Source organism: Ictidomys tridecemlineatus, unplaced genomic scaffold, assembly GCF_052094955.1.
Source record: "Ictidomys tridecemlineatus isolate mIctTri1 unplaced genomic scaffold, mIctTri1.hap1 Scaffold_63, whole genome shotgun sequence".
Classification (NCBI taxonomy): Eukaryota; Metazoa; Chordata; class Mammalia; order Rodentia; family Sciuridae; genus Ictidomys; species Ictidomys tridecemlineatus.
In genome coordinates this window covers 109603-135644 of record NW_027524348.1, presented here as the reverse complement: position 1 = coordinate 135644, position 26042 = coordinate 109603, and the positions used below count along the sequence as shown (strand labels likewise).

Here is a 26042-nt window from a genome sequence, read left to right as displayed (position 1 = left end):
GGAGCTTGAGTAAAAGATGTGGCCATAGGGAAAATGTGTACAGAACTCTTCTTGCATACATGAACTTGGACCTTTGGGCTAAGGTTAGAATTAGGTCAGTGCCCTCCACTGAGTTGAAAGAAATTTGGATTTTCTTTCTCCCAAAAAAGGAAACACCACATTTGACTTTGATGTAATTATATATCTTAGGCATCAAATTTATATAATGATTGTAAAACCCAGAGAGCCCAAGAGCCTTAAATGATATACTAAGAAGAGTGTACATTTAAGTAAAACTAGAAGTACTTTACAGCACCCTGGCACAGTGACCTCTGAGAATCGATGCTCCTTTTCTATACTGAAGGGCACACACTGAAATATTCTCAAATAAATCTTTGAGGACACAGGTCAGAGATGTAGATAGCTCTGCACTGAAACTTGCCTGTGTGTCTTATTTGACAGAACAGTTCTTGTTTTCATTTTTTGTTTGTCTGCAGTACTGGGATTGAACCCAAGGTCTTGGGCATGTTAGGCAAGCACTCTTCCTAATAAGCCACATCCCCATCCCTTTTATTTTAATTTTATTTTATTTTAAGTTGCCAGTACTGGCCTCAAACTCACAATCCTCTTGCATTACCCTCCTGAATAGCTATGATAACGAGCATGTGCCTTCATACCCAGCTTTCATTTTCCTCTCTAATTGAATATGTTTTCAAATTAGTCACAATGATTTCACTTTTGGTTCTCTGTCCAGCAGGAAAGGTTTTATGTGATCCACTTAGCCAGCCCCTGAAGCTTTTGAGTTTACTAGTGCTGAACTTTTCTGACAAATTTCTACATAAGCAGCCAGTTACCAATAATATAATTACATGAAGCCAAAATATTCTCATGATTCAGCCTATACTGAAACCCTAAGAACTCTCTCTGACTTCCTCTTCCACTGGGTTGGTAAGAACCCAAAGCCATCTCATATCCTAACTTCACAAAGCCTGGGTCTTAGGTGTGAAAATGAACATACCTGTTGCACATGTATCTGTGTTGCTGAGGTACAGTTGCAACGTTAAGCCCAAATGCTCAAAAATGGCATGTAAAACAATCTTCAACATCAGAGACCTGAACAACCTGAGTGCATCTGAAAGGCCCCTGATGCATGGTGATTCATAGTGAGGACAGTGTGAGCTGTCCTTTAGCACTGTGGTGAACACTAAATGAGACCACCTTTTATATATTGTCTATATTTGTGTGTGTGTGTGTGTGTATATATATATATATAAACAAATTTGAATTTTCAGGATATTGTGAAGGACCAAAACACATTAGATGGAAATAAACCTGCCCGAATCTCACCAGTAAAGACTCCAGAGGTCAAGAGTTATCCTTCCTGGTCGAGGTACCGTGGTAATCTCCTTAGCTTGGAAGTCCACAGGCATGGCCCACAGCTGTGGTCTTGAAGGTAAACAGACAGAGTGTCATGGGTAGCCAACTCTGGTAAGTTGTATTCCTATTCCCAACTATCCACTGTCTCCCCTGTGGGATTATTGTGCATCCAGCCCTTAGACATGTGGCTTTCTGTTTCTCTGAATGGGCAGAGCCCATGTCCTGTGTTTTGGAATGTGAATGGATGTGGTGTCTGAGTTGAAGCTTTAAATGTGCCTGATCGGATGGTTCCTACCCCCTGCCATGAAAACTACAAACCAAATAAGTTCCATGATGGTTAAAATCTTTCCTAAACTTTCATGTAAGTATTAATTCATATCATTTTCAAAAAGTATCTGTATGTGCATAGATATATGTGGGTCTCTCAATGTCCTCACGTGTAGAGGTGGGACTTCAGTTGGGTCTGAGTCTCCATCACACCTCTTCATGTGTCCTGTATCTCATATCTCAGCCCAGGGAGGTGGGCGGCATGGATGGTATGAAAGTCTTGGAACCAGAAGGACCAGCAAGTTCTCAGTTGGACAAGCCACGTCACTTCCCAGAGCCTTCGTCTTCTCTACTTTAAATGGGTAAGCAGTGCCCAATTTGGAGATGGCTCTGAGGAAGTACCTGGTGCCTGAGAGGACTTTCTCAGCTTGGTTCTGGGCACTGCTGTTGTTAGGACGTGGGACAGTTAGACAGGCTGCCACTGCCTGCTATCCTCAGTCCCAACAGACTAGTAACAAAGGCTTCTGTTTACTATACACCACCTGTGGGCCAAACGTCTGTCATTTAAGTCTGTCACCTCCTGTCCCCCTCAGAGCACCCCTGCAAGGTGTGGTTGCTTTGGGTCCTTTTCCGTATGAGGAAATGGGCATAGACCAAGTAACTTGGCCAAGCTTACACAGACAGTGGGGGTCTAGTGTCAGGTGGAGTGGAGAAGTGTGCACAGGCTGCTGGCTCCTGAGGGCTCTGGGGCCCAGGTCCTGCCCACCGGCTTTGTAATCAGGATGCACTCCGGAGCACACCAGGACCCCAGAGGAGCTCAGCTCTGTGACCCAAGGCCTTTGCACCGCTCTGTAAGTGGGTATGTCTGTTCCATCCCACATGGTGATGCCATGGGGCCTCTCAGGTCCTGCGGTCAGGAGTTCGAGGCTGGATCTCATGTCCAGCTGCGTAGATCCAGTCAGTGCCTCATTGCTCAGCCCTTACACAACCCAACAGGGTGGATTCAGTTTACAACCAAGGCCAAGGGCCCACTCTCCTGTACCCCCACATCCTGCTTTCTGCTGGTCCACCTGGTGAGCAGCCCCAGGGGTTCCATCCACCAACTTGGTCACTCACCCCATCAGAGAGTTCATGGCTGTATTGAGCCTTTGCCACTGTGAAGTTGCTGACCTGTGAAGGTAGCCGTATTGGGCTGGGGTGAGGAGGGCCCTTGGGGGCCTGAGGAGAGGGCAGAGACTTCATCTGAGTCACCCCTGCATCCCTCTTGTATGGGACCCATATCATTCATTCATTCCACAAACGTGACAGGTGCTTACTCTGTGTCAGGCACTGAGCTAAGGGCCTGTGTAATACTTAAGAAATAATCACTTGATTATTTAACTATTTAATGGTTTATTGGCTTTTTACCAAATGTGCCTGGCCCAACAGGTGCTTAATGCCTGTTTGATTCATTAATTACTAATCTCCAGACTTCTAACCATATGTGCCTGGAATCGTGCCTGCATAACTTAACTATGCAAACAGTAAATCAAATAGAAGAAATTTTCTTAGAGATCCTGCACCTACTGGAAGAAAAAGTAGGCCCAAATCTTCATCATGTTGGCCTAGGAACTTGGAGTTGGAGTGAACCACAGAGTAGGAGGATTAAGCCTTTCTCTGCTGAGTGTGTGTACCTGACTGTGCAGGTGTGAGTTGCGAGTGTGTGCATGCACCTCTCTGTCAACAGGGCACATGCAGATCTTCCTCACCCTGAAGCTGCCACCTTACCTTGTCCTCACCGAAGTCAGTCCAGAACAACTGGCCAGTCAGTGTGGAGCCTGGCCAGCCCCGTTGCTCAGCTCATGGCCCAGGACACGGGGAGTGGGGCAGATTCACCAGCCAGTGTTGCCTGCGACCATCCTTAGGAGTTTCTGTACAGAAAGTTTCTTCACCAGGAACCAAAAGGGAACCCCCAGGGTCAGCTCCTAGTGATCAAACCCAAAACAATTCTGCCAAGTGGGGCCCACACTGAAGAATCCTGCTTCTGCCTTGTGTTCCTGGCTCTCAGGGCCTCAGACAGATTTTCCCTGGCCTAGACCCGGGAGAGGAATGAGCCGGTCAGAGGATCAGTGACCCTGGGCCACCTGAGAAAGCAGTGGCCACCTCGGATGTTGACAGTAACCTCCTTACACAGCAGTAGGTGCTGACATTGGCCACGGATGCACAAACATCAGGCCAGTCAAAGCAGATCCTCTGGTGATTCTACAAGACCCACCGGTGAGTGATGTCTGGCCAGTGAAGTGCATTCCTGTCCACCCTCCTGCTAGGCCCTCCCTCCCAGAAACTCTCAGGTGCTTTGCAAACAGCAGCCACCAAACAAACAATTATGTTCTCCCAGGAAATATTTCAAACCATCTTTGATAGCACTATCCAGATGAACGCTTTCAACGTGGGTCTGGTTCCTGCTTCTCAGCTGACCACACATCCTAAAGGGAAGAAATATGAGCCCTGCTGCAGGTGGTGACAGGCGCTGGGCAAGGCACTTTCATTCAGTCACTTGTTCATTCCACATATGTGTATTGAAGAGCTGCCGGATGCCAAGCACAGTGACAAGAAGGGGACATAGAGGAGCAAGGGAGATACCTAACCCACCCTCAAGCTCATTTCTAGTGCAGGAGGTGGACAGGGAGATATGGTCGTGACCCAGCGCAGCCCACGCTGAGATGGCAAACACCCAGGCAGTTAGGGATCCAGAGGGGAAGAGGGTCTGGAAAGGTTTCCCTAAGGAACGGAAGCCTTGGATGAACAGGGTGGGAAACCATTAATTAACTAACCAAATATACATTAAGACCTGCTTGGCCAAGACTATTTGTTTAAAGATCGTCAAACCCTAGAATAGTTAGATAACCTAAAGGTCACTGCCCGGGCCCAGCCAGGAACCCAGGGCAGTGTCTGCAGAGGAGGCGCCCGCTGAGGATACCACCTGCAGGTCCGACTCTAGGTGCTGGTTTCTGCTTTTGTCTTCAACCCTGAGCCCCTCAGCAGTCTGCCTTCTGGGTCTTTCCACCAGCCAGGATCGTGCCAAGCTTTACTTCCTGTGGTTTGGTTGTAACAACAATACGTATTCTTTTTCTTTCCCAAATATGAAGTTTTATCATAATAGTGAATAGGCCTTGTCAAGCCACACACAAGTTCTCTTCTGCCTTCCCCCATAAATAATCCTGTCGTCACTGTGGCTGGGGACTGGGACATGCAACTCTGAAACTCCTGATGAGCTCATCTGGAAATATTGAAAATGGCAGCTTCGGTCCTGCCGTAGAAGAGCTCTGGGTTCACGCACAGTAGCTCAGTAATTTTTAATTACTGCCTAATCTCAAAATTAAGTCACCCTGATTTTCTTGCTGTGGTGTGACTCCTCTGAGCCCTTCATCCACCTGAAGGACTTGGGGTTTGTCAGCTGAGGTGGATAAGCCCCCGGGGGACCTGCTCAAGACCCTCAGCCCTGCTGGTATTGTTTCTGAGTGAGCTGAAGGCTGCAGTCTTTCCTCCTCTCTAAAGATCAGCCTGGAAGCTCAGACCTGTCTGATGTACCCTGTGTGATGGGATCATGTGAGGTCTTCCTGTCATCACTGTGAAATGGACCCTGGAAAAACTGAGGCTCAGAGGTTTTGTTTTTGGTTTTCGTTGGCAGTGCTGGGGGTTGACCCAGGGCCTTCGGTGGCAGATGCATACTGCCAAGCTGCGCCCCCAACCCAGGGTTGTACAGGAGGTCTCTGCACCAGTTTTGAACCCAGATCTACCAGTCTCCAAAGCTACCCAGCCTCACTGCCTCCCTGTGTGTTGAAGGAACCAATCCTGCCAATCAGGCCACTTCAGCCTCTGCTATGGCCACCAAAGAGGAGACAGACAGCAGGAAAACACGGCCTTGGGGCTGCTGGGCCAGAACAGGCCAGCATCTGCTCTCAGCTCTCCTGTGAGGCTGGATGACCTTGATCTGGTCGCTCTCTCAGAGCCTCAGTTTCCTCAGGGATATCCCACCCGCATCTGACGCTGAGCAAGGGTTGAAAGACCGCGAACGTGGGTGGTGGTCCTGGTGCCCAGCCTGTTCAGGAAGCAGTCCCCCCTGTGGCCTGGGTGGCTCCTGTGGGCAGGCCATGAGCCTCTGGGTACCTGCCAGATTGGTCCTTTGCAAGAGCTCATCAGACAGCCTTGAGGCAGGGTCTGGCCCTTGCTCACACCTTTGGCAAACCAGCCTCTCAGGTTGTTTCTGTTTATTTATTTATTGTTTTGGTTTAGGGTTGTTCAGACACCAACCCCCCCTCAATTGGGACAAGCAGCTCTCCTGCCTGGTGAGGGAATGGCTTCTCCCAGTCCTTTCCCTGTCCCTGAGTCCTGGTACCATATATCCACATCACCCAGTTGGCTCCTAGTCAACGTTCAGTTTAGTTTTGTAAATAAGTGGCAGTTTCTCCTGGTGTGTTTTGACTTTGCTTATGTAACATGTGTGTCCCCAACAGAAAAGGGAAGGACTACCTCCTGTCTCTCTGCCTCGCACACACTCTGTACTCAGCAAAGGGCCTCAGTATTGATTTTGTGGAGTAGCTGAGTGCGTGAATGAGTGGATAAGTGTGTTAAGCATCAGGGAATAATAAGAAGTTAGAGAATCTTTGTGGAGGAAGGGTTGATTAAGGGAAAAGCACCCCTGGGTGTGCTGGTGCCCTCCTGTAATCCCAGATTACGTCGGAGGCTGAGGTAAAAGAATAGGACATTTGAAGTCACCCTCAGTTTAGCAAAACTGTCTCAAAGTGGTGAAGAGACCCTGGATTCAATCCCTAGAAAGAGAAAAAAGCACCTGGGCTCTGGGTTCTTTTAAGCCACAGAAGGGACTTTAGGCAATGGGCAGAAGTCTTATTTCACAAACCAGAAGATAATGAAGCTGCTGAACCCTTTCTTGTTCGGGGTCTAGTGACCATCCAGTTCCTAGTCTGTTCAGTCAGGGCAAGGGTGGAGCTTGTGTGCTGGGGCCCTAGGCTCCCCAACCCTCCTCCCTGCCCATCACTGACTTTTTTCCCTTACCCCTCCAGGAACACCCCCAGTGTGCCTGAGCGAGGCCTGCGTCTCAGTGACCAGCTCCATCTTGAACTCCATGGACCCCACGGTGGACCCCTGCCAGGACTTCTTCATCTATTTCTGTGGGGGCTGGATCAAGGCCAACACCGTGCCTGATGGCCACTCACACTGGGGGACCTTCAGCAACCTCTGGGAACACAGTAAAGCCATCATCAAGTACCTGCTGGGTAAGCACCAATGGGGACACTAAGGAATGGGCTGCAGGGGACGCCACCTACTGCACCTGCCAGCCAGGCCTGGTCACAGGAGGGGCTTTGCCCTGTCACTCGCTGTGGGGCCCTGCTGTGTGAGTTATTCGTCTCTAGTCTCAGTTTCTTTGTGTAACAGCATTAATAACATCCAAACTGTAGAGTTGTTTTGTTTGAGGTGCTGGGAATAAAACTCAGGGCCTTGCATATGTTAGGCAGGTGCTTTGTCAAAGTTTTGAAACAGGGTACTTGCAAAATTGGCCAGGGTGGCTTCAAATTTGCAATCCTCCTGCCTCAGCCTCCAAAGTAGTTGAGATTACAATCATGCAGGGCTTTGAGCACTACAGAACACACTGTGATGCGTCAGCTCATCTGTGACATATACCAGGCACACAGGAGCTGATAGCTGTGGTCATTTTATTTTGTGGCTTCAGGATGCAGCATCGTCCTTGGCTAGCATTGACTGAGTTTTGAAAGCTGTGAGCAAATGGAGTCAAGGCTGGACATACCACATCAGACTTTAAGGCCCAACGGAAGTTCTAACAGCTTATCGGAGAGTTAAGTTGTCCATGTAGGCAGGGTCTTCCGTGGCCTCACAGACTCTCCAAAGTACTTTTGACTTTGGGGTTGATGGTTTCATCCTCAGATTCCAATTCCCCGCCTGCCTTGTGTGCAGCTGGATTTCTGGTTCATGTTGTTGAATTCCCATCAGCCCCATGGAACCCAGAGGGAGTTGCAGCGCCAGGCTGTACCCCACTCCTGACTCAAACCCCTTGGCAGTAGGGACCTTTTACTGCTGCCCCCTGCTATCCCCTGTCCTGGGACCCTAAATGCTGGGAAGGGCCAGATTATGAAAAAAACAATCCATGCAGCCATGCTGGACAGACATTGGCTTTGACAAATACTCATTAACTTTTTGAAAACCACTCAAGACACCCAAGGTAGGTAAAATGAAGAAGCTACCTGAGAGGGGACAAGTCTTCTCAAAAGGACAGTCATCTCCTTACAAGACAGGAAATGATTCTAATTTGACAATTATGAAATCAAGGCAGCTGGGGCTCTTGGTGAAGGTGGGAACATGTACACAGGTGAAGGAGTCCTTGACTCACTCGTGCCTCGTGCTGGGGCACAGCTGCCACCAGGTAAAACCTGCCTGTCCTTTCTCCTTGACCCGGGCATTTCCTGGGTGGGATGCCCCTCAGCACCCAGTGCAGCGACAGCCTCCTGCTGGCCCCCCAGGGATGGAGCAGGGTGGTACTTGAACGTGGAGTGAAGGAACCTGCAGGCCAATATGGCCAAGTCCCAGCCTGAGATGGCCCCGGGCCATCTGAGGCCACCAAAGGTGTCTTCCAAAGGGGATGCCGCCTTTTGTTTCAGAACTGGAAGCTCAAGTGGCAAATATGTCTGTGGTTTCAAGGCTACAACTCAGGACAGTCCCTTCCCCAGAGCCCAGTGACACAGCCGGGGCCTTGGCAGGACCATAACGAAGCAGTGGGTGGTCCAGACACGTATCGAGGTGGGCTGGGTTCAGTGCCGACTCTCACTGCGGGGTCTGGGCCAGTCCCGGAGCCTGATTTTTCATTGACACACTGGCAACTGCGCTCCTCCAGGTTATAAAATTTAATGGGAAAATATGAGTAAAGAGCTCTCCTCAGTCTGCATGTGGTGGTTGCTCTTTGCGGTGGTAGTACTCTCATTCCTCACGTTAATCCCCATACAGGACTGTACAGTTCACAGAACGCTTTTGAACTGTCATCCCATTTTATCCTGTAGGGTGGAAGCTGGGGAGGTATCGTTCACCTCATTTGATAGATGAAAAAACTGAGGTTCAGAGAGGTCCTCAAGATAGGCTCATAGTTGGCCTGATTCCTGGTCCTGTGCCCTTTCCCCTGTCCCATGCCCTCTCCTCAGGTATAAGGGACAGACATAGCTCCCTTGTCACTGTGTTGAAGGGAGCACAGAACACTGAGGGCTGAAGGAGAGTGGGAAGGACACTGGCAGTTTTTGAGTGTCTGTTATGTTTTAGGCTGTTTATATCTACTGCCCCTTTAATTCTCATTAACATCCTGGAACTTAGGGATTATCGTTCCCATTTTACAGATGAGGAAACTGAGGCTCAGAAATGTGAAATAATTTTGCCAAGAACATACCTTCATTCCAGAATGGAGTGGGGCTGGTGCTCTGGGGGGCAGATAGCATCGAGGGGGGGAGGAAGAAAGATGGGCAATTAGGCCTAGAACCACTCCTTTTGCTTTGTGGTCAAGGGCACTGGCCTCCCACTGGCCTGGAGCTGATTCTTACTGGGAGGACCTTAGACCTGTGCCAAGATTGGATCCATCCTGTCCTGTTCCCTGTACGGTGGCAGGGCTCATGAGGAGTGGCCTCCAGGCCTGGGCCGTAGCCTTACATCACCGTGTCCCTGAGAGTCCCGTTGTACATGGAAAGCTGCTCTGAGCCGGGCACAGAACAGCCGGCACCAGGCCATCAAACCCTTGACCCCAGGGCCAGGGGCTGATGGTATCAGGAGGCAGACCAGAGAGCTGCCAAGTCTGGTGGCCTTGGCCTGCGATCTTGGCCGTTGCCAAGTGACCTGCTTCTCTCCACTGTAGCTCCAGTCTCTGTGAAATGGAGGAGCCAGTGCCACCGGGAGTGAGGCTGCTGTGACACTGACTGGCACGTGTGGTTCAGAGGGCCACGCACAGGGCCTGGCACCCACCGGGGGCTCAGCAGGGCATAGGCGCCCTTCTTGGTGGGGTGGGTTACAACCGGACTTCATCCTGACAAGCTGTGTGACTGCAGAGGGCTACCAGCCTCTCAGGCCTCAGCTCTCCACCTGTGAAGTGGCGTCTAGCTCATGTGATTAATCAGGATGCTGTAAGGGAAAGAATCTCTGCTTATTTTATTTCTCAGGGAAGCACTGATGCGGACCTGGCTCCACAGCAGACAGTACAGGCACGTCCCCGCCACCAAGGCCTTGGGTTACTTCATTTTATTCCCATGGTACATTCAAGTAGGCACCAGTATATTCCCATTTTACAGACGAGACTCACAAAGACAAAAGAAGTGTATTTCCCAGGAAAAGGTAGAGCTGGGATCAGCTATGGGGCCTCAAAATTTCTGTCCTTTGTCTCCTGGCTCTCCTGAAGTCAGATTCCCCACCGACAAGCCCTGAGTGATGCTGCTCAAGAGTTTGGCTGAGCAGAGCCTCCGGCCTCACGGTTCCCATCTGCAGTGGCTGCTTGACCAAGCTTTGCAGGCCAGCCAAGCCCTGGCCTAGGCCTGACTCAGTACTGGGATCACCTTCGCATCACACTGACCAGAGGCTTGGAAGGCACATCCTGGGGTCCCGTCCCCATCAGGGTTACTCCTGGGGATTAGTCTAGAACAGCCCCTCACCTGTGGGCCTCGATACCTGGGGCCTTGTTACCTGAGTGGACACTGGAACAAAAGAGAGTGCTCAGGCTCCTCTGAGGTCACCCGGAGCAGACTTCTTTCTAGATGGACAGAGGAAAAGATATTTGCATTGCCGGCAAGGATAGCGTCCACTGGTCCAGAGGACAGCAACTACCATCCATGTGCCAAGTGAGCTTGGGCAAGCCGTGTGTTTCTTTCATGGGTGAATTCACCCCAGGCCCCTCAGGAAATCCAGAGACCTGGAGCAGGTGGGCTGAACTAGGCCCGGGGCCACTGTGGTGTGTCCTCCTTGCAGCCTGCTGGCTGGAGGGTGCGACCTCAGCTGTTCAGAACACAGGCGCCTCACTGCACTCTTGCCTCTCCCCCAAGAGACATACAAGCACTACCTTGTGGACTTAGGGGAGACAAGAGTGTGGCCTCACCAGTTACAGGGGCGCAGGCCTGTAATCCCAGCCACTTGGGAAGCCAAAGCAGGAGGATCACAAGTTCGAGGCCAGCCTCAGCACTTTAGCGAGGCCCTAAGCCACTTAGTGAGATCCTGTCTCAAAATGAAAAATAAAAAGGGCTGGGGATGAGGCTCAGTGGTTAAGCAACCCTGGGTTCAGTCCCAGGTACCCCCCCAAAAAAAAAGTGTGACCTCACATCATCGGGGAAGCCAACAGACAGGCCCCTCACTCCTTAGCCTGGCCCTTGCCTGAGGCTTTCCCACTGTGCTTGGATCCAGTCTCTAGAGTGCCCCCACCCGGCCCTTCAAGACTCCTTCAACCCACTGCCTCTGTTGAGTCTTCCAAGGGCTTCTTAGGGCCTGAACTGGTACTGCCAGGTTTACTCTACAATATCTACAATATCATATATATATATATATATATATATTTTGCATAACAAAAAAACGTAATGCAAGCTTGTAACAATTCAAGCAATACCGGGATCATAAGGAAAGTTCTCAGCCTCCTTCCTTCTATCCCAAACACCAATCTACACATGTACGCTATTCCAGCAGCATGAGATGTGTCCACGTCACTGATCTGGCAACGAATCAGGTCACCCTGTGTCATCACTCATGGTTTTGTTTTTAGGTTTCCCGCATTTGCTGTTTCATCCTCCTGCCCTCTGTGACAGGCTGTGTCTCTGAAATGCTGGCTCCGTGTGGGGCACATTCTGGGGACAGGGCTACTCTGGGGTCCCAAGGGCATAGAAATTGTTTGGCAGCCTGAGACCAGACCACAGAGTTTCCAACTGCCTGGATACTTTCTTCTTGGGGCCCTGAGTTCCAGAAACTTCCCCAAAGTCTCAGGGAAAGCGGGAGCTGATAAAGAAGGCGCCTTGTTCTGCAGGGAAAAAAAACATAAGGATACCATGTGTTGTTGCCATTCCTGGTGCCTGCTGCAGGCCAGGCCCTGCACTGAGATCTCGTGGACAGCCCATGGGGATTCAGCATCATCCTCACATTTCGGAGACAGGGAGAAGGTTAGGCCCAGGGAGGGGAGGGAAGTTGCCTGCCTGGGAGGGCAGAGCCCACAGCGGCTTGGGCTTCCTGGAATTTGAACCCAGGCCACTTAAGCCTCTCTGGGGACCAGCCACCCCTGTGTGGGTGTGGCCGTGTGTGTACATCTCATCCTAACAGTTCCCACTGCGGCTCTTACTAGTACCACACCCAATTAATAGGTGAGAGGTTGGGTAACTTACTGGAGGTCGCACGAGTCAGTGGCTGAGGCCCAGGGCAGAGGTCCACTCGGGGTGTGGTAGAGATCCCCAGGTGTCTGAACCTGAACTTCAGACCGACGCTCTTCACTTACCACTGGTTCCCGGGCTCCACATTCTGGTAAAGGCAGTTGCTTGCCCAGGCTGAGGAAGCCTGGCACCGTTCCTGACACTCTCACCCCTCCTCTGCTGGCCCACGCCCCCATCTTGGCCCACCTGATCTACTCCAGTGGCCTTCATCTAGCCATCTTGCTTCAGCACTTGTCCCTGGAGCTCTTGAGTGAGGAAGGAGAGGGGTGGGAGAATCCGGGGGCCCCAGGAAGCAGAGGTGGGAAGAGGATCCACCAGGGCTCCTGCCCCAGCCAGAGCTGAAGCGGGGTCCAGGCATGGTGTCCCTGGAGAGGGCGCAGCACAGCACACACCTGCATTTCCTCTCCATGCAAATCCTGGGAGGCACCAGCCCCATCACCCTCCTCCCCTGAGGTGACATCCTGCCTTGTTAAACACAGACGCCGAGCTCCCTTCTTTGAGCACATGTTGCTGAAGGCCTACTTTGTGCCTGTTCAGGTTCTGGGGACACAGGGATGACTAAGACACAATGTGGGGCGAGACAGCCCCACTCCCGCTCCATGTCAGCCTCCTCCTGCCCAAGCAGGGCTTCCTCTGGCCACTTTCCCAGGCCTCTCCCACCATCCTCTCATGGCTTCCGGCACCTTCTCTTCATACTCCGCTGTGTGGAATCAAACACTCTTGTGACTTTAGTTGCCATCTGTTCACCACTGGGCTGCCAGCTTCCTCGGACAGATCTGTGCATCTCCACACCCAGCCTGGTGGCCACCAAAAACCCACAGCTGTGGGAAAGCCAGTGAGTAGGATCCCAGGTTGCTGGAGGAACTTTGAGCTTGGTTGGGGAACCTCTCAACAAAAAAGAGAGGGAGGCCATGCTTGAAGGCAGTGTCGTTGACCTCCAAGTGCTAGGGAAGGAAGGGACAGGCAGCCTCAAGCTGGAACTCATAATGTGCTGTGATTAGCACAGCCAGGCTGTTCCTGGTGAGCCTTCCATGGGCCTCTTATCTGGGTGGCCTTGGGCTCTGGAGGAGGGAGATGCCAGGCCCTCTAGCTGTGCACAGAGCACCTCCCCTAACAGTGGCCCTGGCATTCAGGGTCATGACTGGAGCCAGATGTGGATGGTGAGGTGCAGCTTCTGGGCCTGGCAAATGATGACAGTTCTCCTGCTTGTCCTTCCAAGAGCCTAGCTGCTGGGAAGGGAAAAGCATTGCCACAGAGCTGAGGCCACTGGGGTGAGGGACTCCCCTCTGCCGCCCCATGCTCTGCTTCCTGAGTCAGAGGTGTGGCAGCAACCCTAGCTTGGCCCCCTTTCCCTCCTTTGTCCCCAGAAAGCCTCACACAGGTGTCTCCAGAGCCCAGCAGCAGCCCTTGGTCTCCTGGGCAGGGCTGCCCCTCATTGTTCAAGCCCCTAACCTCCATCTCTCATTCAGGGCCTTCTCTTGGCTCTGACCTGTCTTCAGTCCAGCCCTCTGAGTGCCCTTTCCGGGGCTACCTCCCAGATCTCAGCTAGACTGGGCTTGATGCCCTCTGACCAGTGATAACCATGGTGCTATTTATGCCAGAATGGAGGGATGGGGAGCCTTCTGGGTTGAGAACTGGAGAAGCTGATTAAAGACTGGCCAGGAAGTGACTCGTGCCCTTGGCACCCAGCGAATGCCACACACTTTCCTTCTAGCAGCAAGCCCTTCCTGCTTCCTTCCTTGGCCCCACGCTGTCCACTCCCTCCACCCAGTGCCCTTTGCCCTGTTTCTACCTGGAGACCGCCTTTGTTTCTCTTTGAGACCCAGCTCCAATAGAACCTCCTCTGGAGGCCCCCCCACCCCCAGGCAGAGGGGGGTGCTTCTCTGTGTTCCAGAGCCTCTGCAGTGTTAAAGCACTTTTGTGTGCTGTGTTCCTTCCTTGGCACATCTATGTCCCCGCTAGACTATAAGCTCTTTGGGGATAGAGAGCAGGTCTTAATTTTGTGCCCAGAGTGCTGAGAATGTTCTGGAAGGAGCAACATAGGAGAGGTTCTGGGTAAAAAAAATAGACTGAGAAAGTATGGAAGCAAGTGGGGTTTTAGCAGGGTCCCACGCCGAAGCCTCCTGGGGTTGAGGACATTGTTGTCTGGCCCCAGAGTACCCGCAGTACCTGGCACAGAGCAACCCTTTGCTCTGCGTCCCATGGATGGATGGATGGATGGGTTGATAGAGGCCCATGAGAAAGGTGCCTATGGAGGATGTGGGTTTGGAGAGATCTTGGGAGAAAGCAAAGGAAGAGGTTTTAAGTCAGAGAGCAACTAATCTGAGAGAAGGACAAGTGGCCAGCCCAGGGTGGAAGCAAGCTGGACAGATGGACACAGGGGCCAGGAATCTTACGTGGTCTGGAGTGGAGCTCTGAGACAAACATGCAGACCCAGAAGCCCCAGCACATAGTAGGTCCTGGGGACCTGAGTACTCAAACTCGTCAGGTACAGATGGGGACCTTCCGTGCTGTGTTCACACAGGAGGGTGGCCTTCAGCAGGCGGCTCTGGACCAGGGGCTAAGGACAGGGGGGATGGGAAGGGAGTCTCCGGGTGGGTGGGTGGGTGGGTGGGGGTCTGGGAACCAAAGAGGATGAGGTGCTGCTGGCCTGAGTTGGGGAGGGACGGGGAAAACAGCCCTTGGAGGCGTCTGCAGGTCTGTTGACTATGCCTGGCCCCCCGAGGAGGAAGCAGAAAGTCAATTCACAGTGAATGAGGCCTTTCAGGCTTCACTCAACCCCAGTGTTTCTCACAAGGAAGGTGAGCTGTGATCTGAAGCCGAGACATGGCTCTGTCCCAGCACCAGGCAGGGGAGTTCCTGCCACATGTTGGCTGGCAGGGATGCAGACTGTCTTGCTGGGTGGGCCCGGGCTGCCATGCCAGGGACAGGTCCTCAGGCCTGATCAGCAGATGGGCAGAGACAGGGCATGCCCTCCTGATCTGCACCCAACTAGGATGGGGGCACTCATACCCACTGGGGCTGGCTGCTCCCTGACAGCAGCTGCCCTGACGGCTTCACAGTGGGGAGCACCGAGGCTCCAAAAGGAACTTGCCTGGGGATCCCCAGCAGGTAAATGGGGGCTTATTCAATATCTGCTATCTCTTATCCTTCTAGAAAATTCCACAGCCAGCTCGAGTGAGGCAGAAAGGAAGGCCCAAGTATACTACCGCACATGTATGAATGAAAACAGGATCGAGGAGCTCAGGGCCAAGCCCTTGATGGAGCTAATTGAGAAGGTGAGTCCCTGGGACACACTCTGGCCTCCCTCCTGCCGCGCCTCCTGCCTGCCCCTCTGGCTGCAGCTCTCAGGCCCACTGGTGCTCAGCCAGCCCACACCTCCAGCCTCCGCACCCAGCTGGAACACGCAGCCTGTCTGTCTGCCACTGCGTGTGCATGCACGTCTGTGCGTGGGGGGACTGTCTGTTGTAATGTGTGGGGTTGTGTGTCAGCATCTGTTGAGGACATCTAAGTGTCTCAGTGCATCTGCGTGGGCCTTGGGGACGATATTCACTGGGAATCTCTTCCTCTGGATTGCCACTTCCCTTTCCTCAGGAGGTGGGTTGAGTGTGCGAGAGGTGTGTGTTATTCCAGAGAAACCAACAGGGAGTCTTAGGCCAGCAACAGAGCCAGACCTGCTGGCTGGAGGCCTCGCCTTGCTCCTGAGCCCAGGAGAAATCTTCCCTCCGGCCAGGCTGCCTGGCACAGACAGAGATGGCTGCGGCTTTTCTGGCCACCCTTTGCTTGCTCAAGGGCTCGCCATCCTATCTCAGTTCGGGGAAGGTATTGCTGCAGGCATGGGGACTCTCCCAGTCCCTCCTCTCTGGCACAGGCCCCATGTGCCAGTGTGTGCCAATCCTGGAGGACCAAAGAGAATTTCTTTTAAGTCCCAACTTGGAGAGAGACCAAGGTAGACCCTAGCTTATCAGCCTTTTTCAAAATACAGAGCCTTATTTCCCGTAGTCACAATTGGATTTATGTCTTAATAGTAATCACGTTCGTGTGATTGATTGTCCAACAAATGAACAGCACAGGGGGCAAAGTCTCTGGGATTCACAGCTCATTTGTTAAGGATGAGTCTTTGCTCCCTCCGTGGGTCTCCAGGTCACAGGTCAGAAGCCCTTTCATTTGCTCTGGACGCTCCCAGAGGTCAGATGACTGCTCCAGGGTCACAGAGCAAGTCAGCTGCAGAACCAGAATTTGCACACAGGCTCCTTACCACCTTCCCCTCCCTATCTGCTCTGCCTTCTCCCAGCTTGGAGGCTGGAATATCACAAGTCCCTGGGCCAAGGACAACTTCCAGGACAACCTGCAGGTGGTCACTGCCCACTACCGAACCTCACCCTTCTTCTCCGTCTATGTCAGTGCAGACTCTAAGAACTCCAATAGCAATGTGATCCAGGTGAGCAGGCCTGGGCCAGGGAAGCAAAGGGTGTGGCCTCCTCGGGTGGAGGGAGACCTGCCCTGGGCCGTGGCAGCAGGCTCTGGTTTCTAAGCCGGGGTTATTTCTGGCAGCCCCAAGCAGTGAGATTTTTACAGGCAAGAGACTATGAGAGGGCAAACTAGCCATCTCGGTGGGTAGCTCATCATGGGCCACAGAAATGACAAGTGATATCAACTCCTGGGCACAGCTGTAGCCACCTCTTTGTCCCCTCACTTAGCCTCTGGCTCTGTGGTGCTGCTTGGAATGCTTTTGGTCCATCTCTCCCACCAGAGCCTGCCCAAGGCTGAGGATCAGCACACCCAGGAGAGCCGATTAGGGGTCATAAAGGCTTAGTTCTCAGCCCAACTGCGCCACTCACTCACTGTGTGACCTTTACAAGCGTCACCCTCACTGAGCTACACTTTCCTTTTCATCCTAATGAACTATAATAGCAGCTACCCAGGTTGAGTCAAGGTGTGGCCAGAAGGTTCCAATGGTAGCCATCAGGAAGTGACCCTCCTCTGCCTGCCCCACTCTCAAAAACCCTGTACTGACACTGTCCTCTTGAATCCTCATTCTAGCTCCGAAGGTTAGGTGTTATCCCTAACTTTCTGGGCGAGGAACCTGGGGATCAGAAAGGTTAAGTAACTTGGGTTAAGGTTAAGTCACCTGTGTTGGCTTCTCGTCACTTGGGAAGGGTTTAGAGAAGTAGAGTGCATTGCTGAGACCAAGGGGTGTTTGAAGAGGAAGGAGGCTCTGTCCAGCCCTCAGAAGGGCCCAGGTCTCTGCAGCTGACCCCACAGGTGGACAGGAACGTGTCTGTCTTATCACTGAGTGATCCCATCTGTGACTTCGGCTACCGGCTTGTGCTCCTGCTCGGACCTGAGCTGGTCCTCAGTGCCTGGTGTGAGAAGTCCTGGGGCAGGCAGAGGCCGCAGTAGACACACAAGCCTGCAGCAGGGCCTTCCTCTCACTCTGCCTCCCTCTTTAGGTGGACCAGTCTGGCCTGGGCTTGCCCTCCAGAGATTACTACCTGAACAAGACTGAAAACGAGAAGGTGAGTGGGACTTTGCAGGGGTTCTCCCACCGTGTCCCCCACAGCATACCTGGGCAGGTCTTAGAAGCTGGGGGAACACAGGGGTATCACTTTCCTGATGGGCAACAGGCAGCCCAGTCAGGGGAGGGATGCCCCCAGGCTCGCTAGTTCATATGCAGGCACTGTGGGCACAAACAGCAGGGGTTAGGTGTCATTTGTCCCCATTGTAGAGAGGTGCAGTAGCAGCCCCCACCATTTGAGGGTCTCAGACCTTTTATATACCTCACCTCTAACGCTCCCAGTCACCCCAAATTCACTCAGCCTCTCTGAACATCATTTGCTTTATCTGTCAAATGGATATTCGTTTTACCTTGCCCTATACAGAGGAAGAAATAAGTCTCAGAGACAGAAGTGACCTGTTCAAAGTCATACAGCCAGTAAGTGGGGAGATCCAGAGCCACAACCAGATCACCTCCAACCCCTCACAGCTCTCCCTTCCCCTGCCTGGCCCACCTGAGGTTCACTCGCCTATCCACGGGGCTCGAGGTCCAGTAGGAGAGAGAGACATTACTTAACTGACCACCCAACTAGATGCCAACTGTATACATTGTGATCAGGGCAGAGGGAGCCGAGAAAGGACTTGATTCAGCTCTAGGGATGTGGTGGCAGAGGGTGGTTCAGAAAAGGTGCATTTCCAGAACAGGAAGATGGCTGAGGACGACCCGTGAAGGCAGGGCCAGAGCAGCAGGGGCCAGCCTCAGGGACCTATGTGTGCCCAGAGGCGGTGGGCTTTACCAGGAGCGCCACGGACACCAGTGAATACACACAGCGCCAGAATCCTCTCCAGAGCTGTTTTCCAGCATGTTTCCTGGGCCCCGTGCACAGGGCCGCAGCTGGGCCGGCCTCACCTGGCCCACTGGGCGGCAGGTGGCAACCACTGACAGACAGTTTTGGGGTGCTGGGTCCCACAGGTGCTGCTGGGATACCTGAACTACATGGTCCAGCTGGGGAAGCTGTTGGGCCGGGGAGATGAGGACGCCATATGGCCCCAGATGCAGCAGATCCTGGACTTTGAGACAGCGCTGGCCAATATCACCATCCCCCAGGAGAAGCATCGGGATGAGGAGCTCATTTACCACAAAGTGACAGCCGCCGAGCTGCAGGTACCCTGTGTGCCAGCTACTGCAGGGGCAGGGCCACTGGAGTACACAGAGTCGGACAGGGCTCTTCAGGGGAGGGGTCATACCCACTTCATCATGACCTTAAAGCCACCCTTGGAAGGAGGTGTTTATGCCCAGGTTACAGATAGACTGGGGCTCAGACAAGTAAGATTACATGCTGGTGGCCACAGAGTGCAAAGGGACTCCAGAGCCAGGCTTCTTCCCTCGCCGGGCTGCTTCGTGTGACAGCATTTCCCTAGCAGCTCCCAGTCATCCAGCACCGAGCACTGAGTAAAGGTGGGGTGTGGATTCCAATGTTGCTTCTCCCTTTGCTGAACAGGAGATGAAGAGACATGGTCAGGGCCCGGAGGCTCCTGAGGGCAGGGGTGCTGGCCCTGGGACTCAGGCTTGGCTCAGCTTTTGACCATGTCCCTAGGCAATATCCAGAGGCGTAACTGAGAGTCAGACCTGTACTTTCTGTGAAACTGGTGTGACTCACCGGAGACCTGCTGTCCCCTCCGTAGGTCAGCCTTGCCGAGGCTGCCCCCTGGTGGCTGCTCAGGCCTCCAGGGCCTGGGGTGGACTTCCTACTGCTTCCTTCTTTCTGTCCCGTGTGCTGTTGCTGACCCGCTTGTCCTGGGCCCTGGAGGTCTCCGAGGAATGAGCAGAGTGGTCCCACAGATCTCCCTGTTCCTTGCCCTCAGGCAGGAGCGCCTGGTGGCCCTTGCTGTTCTGCTGGGGCGGACCCTGCACCTGCGGTGGGTTCCACTGCCGGTCAGTCTTCTCCTGGCTTCTCTCCCATCCTTTCCCTCTTCCTTCGAAGAGGAAGTTCCTGCCCTTTTTTCCTCCTCCATCTGACAGATGTATCAGGGGCCACTTGGGCCCCGCTTTCCTGTGCTTCTGGTCTGGTGGGGACACTAAGAAACAATCCCAGTCTCCCTTCCTAGTGCTGTGGGCGAGAGAAGCAGGGCGCTGAGGCCCGGTGGGGAAGGGCTGGGGAAGCTGAGTGTACACCTGCCCTGCAGGGACGTTGGTGTGTGCATGGCCTCGTGGGCTTCATTCTGGAAGTCGTGCTTCCATTGGGTTTCCTGGGTGAAGTGTGTGTCCCTCTGGCCCCAGGCACAGGGCTACAGCCAGCCCTGCTCCACCCTGGCCTAATGGGCAGCAGTTTGGGAGTGTTGAGTCCCTGGCTGACTAGATACCTGCACTACATGGTCCAGCTGGGAGGCTGCTGGGCCCGGGGGTTAGGGCACCACCTGGCCCCCGATGCAGCAGATCTTGGACTTTGAGACGCACTTTATCCTGAGGGCTGCGGGGGATGGGGTCTCTCAGGCACAGGTGCAGCCCATGCAAAGACCTGGGCTGAGGCAAGAAACCCCAGCCTTCTGGTGGCACAGCTGCCCCTCGGGTTCCCAGGGAGGTTGGTGGCAGGGTGAGTGGTTTGCACGGGTTGTTATGGAGATCGGCAGCCTGTGTGGGGCACCATCTGGCACTGTTTTTCCGCTCTAAGGCCGGGAGGTGGAAGGAGATGCAGTTCGCCCCCCAGGTGCAGGGGGCCCGGCCTGAGCGCTCGCCTCACGGCTCTGACGTGGTACTCAGAGAATGGACATCAATCTGGCGTGGCCAGCAGGTTCTGCCCCGGGGCAGCATCTCCCCATTGCTTTCGCTCTCTTGTTTCATGGAAGAAAGGAAAGGTCATAACTTCAGCAGGGGCTGAAGACCACACAGTGCCTGCTGGGGGCCTGGAGTCAGAAGGTCACACCTTGAGCCATGTGGCCTTGGCAGATGAGGAGCCCACCCTGAGCCTTGGTTTCCTTCCAGGTAAAAAGCCCTTGCTCATCTGCTCACACCTGTTCTGTGCCGGAACAGAGACAAATGAGACACTGCCCCTGCCTTCACCAGGGACAGGGGCTCTTAACTCTTAAGTCATGGAGTCTTTTGAGAACAGCTCAAAAACTACGGACTGTCACCCAGGAAAAATGGACATGTGTGCATGAAAAAAACACACAGGCTAACATTTAGAGAAGTCCTGGACGCCCCCGAAACCTGCCTGGCCTGCTCGCGGGTTATGAGGACATAACGTGACGCAGAAGATGAGATTTTGTTTTGTAAACTGGCATGCGCCATCGAAAAGTAGCATCCCAGAAGTCAATATCAGTAGTGCTGTGCTTTTGTGATCAGTGATATTTCTCAGGTCCCTATCACTAAATTAACTTGAATCATTTCACCCTGGGACAGAGTGTCTTCTTCTCTGGTAGCTGGAGATTTGTTTTCTTCTCCTACTCAAGATGAATCGAGGAGAGGGACTCCAGGCTTACATATGGTTCAAGGCTAGACCTGCTGGAACAGAATGGTGTTCCAGGCTAGCCCCAAGTGGAGTTCGGATCCAGAGCCATGAGTCAGACCACCTTCTGCTGCTCTAGGGGTGGAGGGGGGCCTTCTCATTCTTTTCTAGGACCTCCCGTCCCACAGGCTGTTTGGGCCTCGGCCCCATCCTCTGCCATTTCTCCTATAAAAATGAAGCCCAAAAGCACCCTCATCTTTCCCACTCCTCAGGCCTGAGTTGGTTGGTGCGCAGCGGTCCTCCTAGGCTGTGGGCATGGGAAGCAGCTCTTGGGCCTGCCTCTAGGGGGCCTTCTGACTCCAGGCCCCCAGCAGGCACTGTGTGGTCTTCAGCCCCTGCTGAAGTTATGACCTTTCCTTTCTTCCATGAAACAAGAGAGCGAAAGCAATGGGGAGATGCTGCCCCGGGGCAGAACCTGCTGGCCACGCCAGATTGATGTCCATTCTCTGAGTACCACGTGTCCTAGTCCATTAAAACTGCTGCATTAGCCAGGCGCACCTGTAATCCCAGTGGCTCGGGAGGCTGAGGCAGGAGGATAGTGAGTTCAAAGCCAGCCTCAGCAAAAAGCAAGGTGCTAAGCAACTCAGTGAGACCCTGTCTCTAAAGAAAATACAAAATAGGGCTGGGGGTGTGGCTCAGTGGTCGAGCACCCTGAGTTTAATTCGCCAGCACCAACCAACCAAACAAACAAACAAAACTTCCACATCCATGGAGATGGATCTCGGCACCTGCGTCTCAGGAGTTCACTAAAGCAAGACACTGAAATGTGGACGTCCTGCTGTCAGCACAAGCCTCTTTATCTCCGAGTTGTGAGAATTGCCCTGTCAGTACTCTGCTCTCCCAGAACGAGCAGGTTTGTGATGAGTAGTAGGGTTTTCCACACCTGATGCCTCACCCTGCACCAGGGATCCGCCACCTCAGTTCATAAAGCTCTCGTGAGCCCTGTAACTGGTGACATTCGGTAAACTAACCCACTTTCCCAGGGTCTTTGCCACCAGGCCATGCATTCAGGTGACCCTGATTGTGGGACCCAGTTTGAAGGTCTCATCACACACCTCTGAATTCTGTGGCCACAGAAATGTAGAGATTGGCCTGAGGGTCTCCTGCCAGGGAGAGGGGAGGCTCCGGGCCACGGGGGAGGCCAGGCTGAGAGGCCTGTGGCAGTCAGCTCTGGGGGCAGGGTCACTGACCCCATCTTAGGGAAAGGATAGACAGTGCCCAGAGCTGGTTCCTGCTGGGGACTCTGATATAGGCCTCCTCACGCCCAGCTCAATGTCACCAGCTCATGTCACCCAGCTCATGTCAAGGGGCTGTGCTGTCACCTGCCGGCTCGGGGCCCACTGTGCGCTTCTCTTCCCAGCCTCATGGGGGTTTGCCATCGGTGTTGGTGGGAACATTCACCCAGGGATGACGCCAGTCAGCCCCCTAATGAGAACTGGTCGATGACTTGTACCAGCACCATACCGCCTTTGGGAGCTGCCCCCGCCCTGTCCCCAGCCTCATCTGTCCTTTGAGATGTTTGTTCCCCAATGGATTAGATGTCCACTTAAACCCAGGAGCAGGGGCTGGGGTTGTGGCTCAGTGGTAGAGCGCTTGCCTTGCATGTGTGAGGCACTGGGTTCAAGTCTCAGCACCACATATAAATAGAGGAAGGTATTATGTCCATCTACAACCCCCCAAAAAAATAAAAAATAAAAAAATAAACCCAGGAACAATGGCCTTGTGGTGGAGCCCAGTGGTAAAGCCTGTGCTTAGCCTGCTCAAGGCCCTGAGTTCAATCCCCAGCACCCCGCCAAATACACCCAGAGACGAGTGCCTTGAGTTTTATTTAACCCCCACAGTAAACCATATAACCTCAGGAAAGTCACCTTCCCTGATCAGCAAACTCAGCCTCTGTGAATTGGGGGTCTTGTGACTGACTGCCTCTCCCAGCAGGCGGGGATGGATCTTAGGTGGCTTTGTGGGTACGGTTTTTCTGTATGAAGGGAATGCATTTCTCACTTCCCGTATTTGTCTTACATTTTGCCCTTTCAAGAGAATAGAGAATGGAGTTTGAAATCTGACAGGCCCAGGGCCACTTTTGGAAGGTCTTAAGCGATGATCGTAATTTCTGGATTTGCTGGCTAATTCAGGTGCCCATCCAAGTGATTGACATGTAGAGGTATCTTTGCTAAAAGACTAGATATGCAGCCCAAAGCCTCGTGTTCTGTAAAACTACACACTAAAAATAACTGAACGTGTGGGGAATACAGGGCCAGAGCAGACACATTGCGCAGCTCTGCTTGAGGAAGTGACACCAAGGGACACACGCCAGCATTGAAGCCCGAATCTCTATGTGTTTGCACTTAAGCCGGGCCGCTCGGGCCAGCGTCGGACTCAGAGACAGGTAGGGGTCGGAAGTGGAAAGCACAGTCTTGCAAAAGTCATCTGCAGCTGGGTGAGCCAAATCCCCAGCCCTTTTTATTTTTCATTTTGAGACAGGGTCCTGCTAGGTTGCTGAGGCTGGCCTTGATTTGAGATCCTCCTGCCTCAGCCTCCTGGGTTTCTGGGATTACAAATGTGCAGCATATTTTACCACAATTTATTTTTAAAATGTTGTAGGACTTCATAACAAAAATCTGCAACCTCAAGAGGGATAGCTCGCATGGCTGGAGGCTGCTGCTGCAGGAGATGCTGGCCGTGATGTGGAGATGTTGGGGGAGACACCTCTGAGCAGGGCACCTTGGGGTGCCAAAGGGAAAGTGAGATCTGTTGGGAGCTGATAGTTATGAAAAGCCAAGTGTCTCTTTGGAAAGCCCTGGGTACAGGTTCTCATTTTAGGTCCTTAAAACAGAGCTGCTGGGGCTGAGGTTGTGGTTCAGTGGTGGAGCGCTCTCCTAATGCGGGTTAGGCACTGGATTCAATCCTCAGCACCACATAAAGATAAATAAATAAAAATAAAGGCATCATGTCCACCTAAAAAAATACTTAAAAAAAAAACAGAGCTGCCGCTGGGCATGATGGTGCATGCCTACTATAATCCCAGAGGCTTGGGAGGCTGAGGCAGGAGGAACAAGAGTTCAAGGCCAGCCTCAGCAACTTAGTGAGGCCCCAAGCAACTTAGCTGCCTCAAAATAAAAAGGGCTGGGGGTGTGGCTCAGTGGTAAAGTGGCCCTGAGTTCAGACCCCAATAACTCCCCAAAACAAACAAGCACAAAGAGCCGTGGGCCTGGTGTGTGCAGGGCTGAGCTGCAGGCTTCTCCCTTCTTGCTGCAGTCATCACCGACTTTGCTGTCCCAGCTCCCCCCTCGGCAGCCTAACCTGTGGACTACAGTTTACCCCACAACACTGGCCCTCCTGAATGTTGGATCCTCTGCAGCAGACTGCTGCTGCTGACACCCTTGTTGAGTGGGACAGTGCTGGCTTCTGTGTGTGACCCTCCCAGTTACCAGATATACGGGACTCATTGTCATGATGATCCCTGTTTTTCACATGAGGTGCTGAGGCACAGATGGGCACATTAACTTATCAAAGGTTGCACAGCTCATAAGCAAGAAAGCTACACCAGGAAAGCTACCTAGCCTATCTCCTGATTCTTAATTGTTAGGGGTCTGAGGCTCCATGTCTTCCTCTATAAATGGGGATAATTGTGGCCACTGCTTGGTCAGTTGGGCAGTGGCACATGCCGCATGGGAAGGGCATAGTGATGGTGGTGGCTGATGTGCCTGCTGCTGCTGCAGCCTCTCATTCCACCCTGGTTCCGCTTCAGATGTGGTTTGCCTCTGGCTCCTGGGGACGCTGTCCACAGCAGCGCTCACTAGCCAGCCAGCCTCTGCCTGGAGCTCCATCTGCACCATGGTCCCAGGGCAGAGGCACAATGACACCTTCCGAGGGACACCCAAAGACGGGGCTGAGGAGAAGCCACCCTCCAGCCTCACGCTGTCCCCTTCCCTTGCAGACCTTGGCACCGGCCATCAACTGGATGCCCTTCCTCAACGCCATCTTCCACCCCGTGGAGATCAACGCATCGGAGCCCATCGTGGTCTATGACAAGGACTACCTGGAGCAGGTCTCCGCCCTCATCAACTCCATGGACAGATGGTGAGGCCGGCAGCCCTGCTGGGCAGGAGGGGCAGGAGGGGCAGGGCGGCCGGACACAGGGCGCTGCACCCTGGTGGGCTTCCCCGAGAGGCAGCAGAGGTTGCTGGTCCCCTGGGCAGCTTCAAATCCTGCTGCCCTCAGCCAGCTGTGTAGCTGTGGGCATGTCCCTTGTCCTTTGTTGGGGTCATACTGTCACCCATAAAGTGGAGATGCAGATAGCACCTGCCAAGCAGGTGATTCATGAGAATCACACAAATTGATTCATGTTTTAACACGTTCCTGGCATGGAATGGGACGCTGCCAATACCACCCATAATTTTTTGGTTAATACTTAAGGGTTTTTTATTTTATTTTATTTTTTTATTTCAAAGGCTTATAGAAATGTTGAAAAATACAGAAAATAGGAAAAATGTAAAATTATTCAAAATACTACTCTTGATCATTTTGGGGGGTGTTTGTGTGTGTGCATATCAGGGAGAGAAGGTGTGAGGGAAGAGAGGATTCCAATCCATAGTTCTTCTTTCTCCTTAATGTGACTAGATGGATAATCTACTTTTCCCTTGACTTTTCATTTTTATTTTAGTAGTAGGAGTACTGAGGATTAAACCCAGGGGCACTTAACCACCGAGCCATATCCCCAAACTTTTTGTATTTTATTTAGAGACAGGGTCTCACTGAGTTGCTTAGGGCCTTGCTGTTGCTGAGGCTGGCTTTGAACTCACTGTCCTCCTGCCTTAGCCTCCCGAGCCACTGGGATTACTGACATGCACCACCGCTCCAAGCCTTGCCTTGACTTTCATTATGAATATTTCCCAGTGCCATCCCAAACCCTCTGTGAGGATCATTTTTATACTTGCATTGTATTCCATCAACTGTACATGCAATCTTTGCCATA

At 52.8% G+C, this 26042-nt stretch overlaps 1 pseudogene across 1 annotated transcript in view; it reads left to right on the top strand.

The window, feature by feature from the left end:
* The window catches only part of LOC144374239 (endothelin-converting enzyme 1-like), a 66022-nt pseudogene that overhangs the window by 21981 nt on the left and 17999 nt on the right, over positions 1–26042 (top strand). Inside the window, exons 2-7 of the transcript XR_013433684.1 lie at positions 6687–6899; positions 15222–15343; positions 16360–16506; positions 17519–17584; positions 18535–18726; positions 25005–25147. The product of XR_013433684.1 is annotated as an endothelin-converting enzyme 1-like (transcript). The remainder of the gene's footprint in view (positions 1–6686; positions 6900–15221; positions 15344–16359; positions 16507–17518; positions 17585–18534; positions 18727–25004; positions 25148–26042) is intronic.